Source organism: Anguilla anguilla, chromosome 2 (genome assembly GCF_013347855.1).
Source record: "Anguilla anguilla isolate fAngAng1 chromosome 2, fAngAng1.pri, whole genome shotgun sequence".
NCBI classification, from domain to species: Eukaryota; Metazoa; Chordata; class Actinopteri; order Anguilliformes; family Anguillidae; genus Anguilla; species Anguilla anguilla.
Genome location: NC_049202.1, coordinates 21,466,388 through 21,471,567, shown reverse-complemented (window position 1 = coordinate 21,471,567; position 5,180 = coordinate 21,466,388).

The following is a 5,180-nucleotide window of genomic DNA, read 5'->3' as shown; positions in this document are numbered from 1 at the left end:
AACACAACCCATGTCGTTCAAAACTAGAACTAACTGTTGATCAGGCTTGTTATCTTCAGCCTACTTGACGGTGTTTGTCCTCTCTCACATACACAGATGATAATGTGCTTGAACTGACTGCTCTGGAGGGATTTACAGAATGCAGCCAGTAGTGTACAAGTCAAAATAGCCAGGCCAATTTTATTTATATAGCACATTCATACAGGAACATATAATTTGCTTCACAAAAAAGACATTGAAACAAGAATGAATAATCTGCTCGCCTCTAAGAGCCTAAACTGGACATATAGACAATACATTCCCAATAAAAGCATATAAAGGCCAAGAAAGTGACATTAAATTAAAAAAAAATAAAAAATTATTATTAGATACTTGTACATTATTAAAAGACATTTGCAATAATTGTCATTCAATTTATACAGAACATATTTAAAACACCAACATTACAAAAAAGCAATAGATAAATATGAATACTTTTTTTCAGCTTGAGGACAATAAGCAGACCAGTCCCAGATGATCAGAGGCCTGAATGTTTCAATGTAAGCAAATGAAGTGATCTAAGGACTGGTGTAATGTGTTCTGCTTTCGTAGTCTTCATCAGAAGGATGAAGCCACTCCACATGATATACAGGCCCTTTCAGGTACCTATATTATTTTTGGATGGAGGCACTGATGCATTGTTTAATATTTATAATCTCACTTGTAAAGGCAGAAAATTAATTGCATTTTACAGTAGGGGTAGACTCGGGGGCAATTGATGCTGGGGGGTTTGCTGGTCTGGCAACCGTGGAAACAAGTATACATGCAGTGTTTGTGTTTCTGCTCATGATACGTTTGCCTATCATTTTTCAATTATTTATTTTATTTTTAAAAGGCCTCTTTTAATAGATATGATTGAGAACTTGTGAGTTTTGTTTTTTGCCATTTACACTCAACCTTTCGCCATTTTCTTTTCTCTCATCTGACAGACACAGCGTTTCTACGGGGAGCTTTGTGATTTCCGGGGGTTATTTCCATCTTATCAGGTGCAATGTCATCATTAATGCTGATTTTACTATAGCAGTATTCTACAAGATCATTAATGGAAGTGTTGTGAGCATTGGTGACATAGATATTGCGTTCATAAAGGCTGCAATAGTATTATCATTGATGCACAGTTTTCAGCCCTACATGCAGTTCTGGATTTGGGAAGGATTAAGGAAAAGGTTTCAATATGTACTTTTTATTTGTTTTTCATTCAACCCTTTTTCAGAAACATACAAAAAATCTAGATAACTGAAAGACACTGCCTTTCGCTCATACAGTAAGCTTAGTGGTGATACTGTGTTTCTAATATGGCCCTACAAAGTGTAGCTGGCCTTTGTGACTGTGGCCATTGACCGTGGCTCTGGGAGACAGCAGCCCCATGAGTTTAATGTCCAGAAGCCCTTAGCAGATGTCTTTCATTCTTTATTGGGAAAGGTTCTCCCCCTGTTAGTATGGTGTTACAGGCCCCAGAGGCCTGGTGGCAGATGAAATGTCTGTTCCTGAATGAGCAGGGGAATAATTAGATGGACAGAAGTTAGCTAGGCCGGTTTCTCTCTCGCCTCCACGGGTCTTTATTTGCATAGCTGTCCGTTTTCCTTTTCGTTTTTAGATGCTTTAAGTTCACATCAAAAATAATATTTAATATATGAATTTACCAAATTCCATGTATCTTCATCCATTCGCTTTACCATGCATTCATTACACTGAAATACATAACTTTCCCAAATATGCGTTTTCTAGTCAGGCTTTGACTTTGGCAACCCGATGACTTTAGTAAAACTAATCATATAGACTTCAGAGAAGACAACTTTCCACATTGTACGTATACTCATAGATCAGTTATAAAAACAGAATTCAAACCTGGATATTTGCTTAACTGGGCTACATTGCAGTATGCATGGTCTCAGATGCAACCCAATGTGTAGCATAGTGTTAACAACTGAGCCATTGTTAGGGAGGTCGAATGTTCTTTGGTGTTCCCCACACAAACATAAAAACAAAGCAGCTTACTTACTGAGCTTACTTAAACAAGTTGTTTAACAGAAAATATTAGTATTAAATTGTTTCAAAAAGAGCGCTGACAATATTTAGATTGAGATTATTTATATATAATTGGTTATTATTTCTTCATAGGTTCATATATTCAGGTGTCATAAAAATGTTGCAGCTGCCAGCGTTCTGACAAACTTTACAGTAAATTCTTCAGCCATTTCAGAAGCAAAATGGCACCAAAAAAAAAGAAAACAAAGTGCTCTCTATTCAGGCTCTCTCTTATTCAAAATAACCCCAGAAGCAATTTTGTACAGGTGAAACAAAATGTTATTCAAATTGTGCCAACCCCTGTCTTGACATCATCCTGATTGTTCAATTTCAATTTGTTTAAGTTATGTTGAGAAGGGCGTATAAAAGGAAAGGCCCTATAAAAGATTTCCTGACATGACATAACACCTAAACCTAGACTGAACAACAATATTTGTACATGTTTTTATTTGCCAAGATCTTTTCTACAGCGTGATTTAAATCATTTTAATTTTACGAATGGGTGTTTTTAGTCATTACGATGAAAAGAAGACATGCACCGCCTTCTGTATTGCAAATCCCAGCAGCTAGAAGGGAGCGTATCTATGTTCCCAGGGTCCTATGTTCCCAGGGTCATAGGACCTTGGGAACATAGGACCCTGGGAGAGTGCATATGTAGAGCTGGGGAACATAGGACCCCTGGAACATAAGACCCTGGGAGAGCACATATGTAGAGCTGGGGAACATAGGACGCCTTGTCATGTTCCCATTATGTGCCATATAAATCTGGGGAACATAGGACCCTGGGAACATAGGAATGACCCCTAGCTGGGATAGTATGCCACAGCCAACTAACCTGCTGCCAGTGCACATCATTTTTTGGTGGCTGTCACCAGGAAAACTATTTTGAACCACATGATTTTTACATGCATTTCTTCACCATTATCTTGTCCACAGTGTGGCATAAAGCACTTTACTTTAAGGAATGGGTGTTTTTTATTACGGAGAAAAAGGGGACGTGAGCCAGGTCTATTCAATACAAATAGTCTGTAGGGGTAGAAAAAAAAACAGTACCACACAAAAACTTTTTCTTTTTTCTGTGTTTTCCGTAGTGAAGGATTATTCACATTGATCCTACTGTCATGGTTTTGAACAGGGATATAGATTTGGATGCTTGTGTAACTTTGAGTGTTGTGCTGTCATTCTGAGCTGCCAAATGTGATAAACTACTGACTCAAAGTAATTCTAAGCAAAACAATCAAATTGAATTTCAACTTGTAAGACAAGTTGTGAGAATATTATATATGGGTTTTTGATTTGGTATTGATTCTGGTAATAGTTAATTACTGAATATTTTCCCCAAGAAATACCCATTGTAAGTCATGTAAGTGGATTTGTATTTAAAAAGTTGATTTAACATGAGTTCTGTTCATAACTCATGAGTTACATTTGCATACATGTGTTTAATATTCTTCAAAATAAAAGTGAGGAGTGACAGAAGCTGAAACTTAAAAAAAAACATGTTTCAAAAGCATCTTTTCCACTGAATAAGACAAAATTCAAACTTTGTGTTGTTTGATGGTGTTGATGTCTTTAAGATCACATTGGTAGTCCAGTTTCACTGAAAATGTGATATTTTAACTACAGAATCAAAAGTATATGGAACACTTCTTCTGCCTTGTACATACATACGAGTCAATAGCTATGGCAGCTGTTACTCTGAAGGTTATGTTTTGGATTGCACCACAATCATATTTTTAAAAGGGACATTCTGTATATTTTGAATTTCCTGTTTCATGTATATTGGAAACTTTTATATAAGGATTTTAAAAATTGAAACATTCAGTAAAGTTATGGATTGAAACTATCCAAAAAATGTTTCAAAACTCCGACTTCTGATCATATGTACCTTTATTTTAAATGATCTCCTCTTGCATTTATATGTTAAATAAACATTCCTTACAAAGGATTACTCAAAATCATAATTCCTCAGGAATACATTGTATTGGTTTACTGCCATTCAGTCTGACAATGGGGAACAGTGTTGATTATTCTATTGCAAAAAGAAAGGGGTGGTGTCCATGACTGAGGACTAGGCGTTGGAGACCTTCACTACTCACTAGGGCCTTCTATGGATGCCTCATCCCTGCTCATTTCAAGTCCAACTTCATTTGACAAGACACATAGTGGTTTTGGTGTGTTAAAATCCTTGTAGATCATTACATTACTTAATTATCCAGAACTATTTGTGTTTCAGACAATATCCCCGCAAATCCCTTTTTCATGTCTTATATCATGTAATATTGTTTTCTGCTTTCTCACGAACATCCAGGTGTTCAGCATCAGCAAACATTCCAAAGGTATTCAGCATTTTTGAACATGGTTTGTTTTCACAAGAACTGCCGCATGTTGGCAGTGACACTTTTACCTGCATTAGTTTCCCCTAGTGGGAGAATGATGTTACTGCAGGGGTTTGTTCTCCCGCTGAGGTTAACGTTTCTCCAGTTAAATGCCCATGCTGATGCAATGACAATTTTACAGTTCTTCCCAGATAAGTGTAAAGGTAAAGGCTTTGTCCATGCAATATCTATGGTAAGGCTAATAAGTACAGGTTCTCTCATTATCTCTCTGATCTTAGTTTACCAGTGCTTGATGATGAGTTGCATTCTAGACAGATCAAAAAAGCTTTTTTTTTTTTTTTTAAACAGACAAAACTGTCTGCAATGTAGACATTCGTCTTTGGCATTTGGTCCTAGCCATTTGTCAAAATGTCAAAACAAAGCAAAAAATAAAATAAAAAATAAATAAATAAAAATAGTTATGTTTCTTTTTGCAGAAATTGGCAAAAAAGTGCTTTTTGCTGTATTTTTACATTTTTGTAGATCATTACATTACATTACAGGCATTTAGCAGACGCTCTTATCCAGAGCGACTTACACAACTTTTTACATAGCATTTTACATTGTATCCATTTATACAGCTGGATATATACTGAAGCAATGCAGGTTAAGTACCTTGCTCAAGGGTACAACGGCAGTGTCCTTACCCGGGAATCGAACCTGCGACCTTTCGGTTACAAGCCCAGTTCCTTACCCACTGTGCTACACTCCGTCCTAGATCACATAAGAGCAACA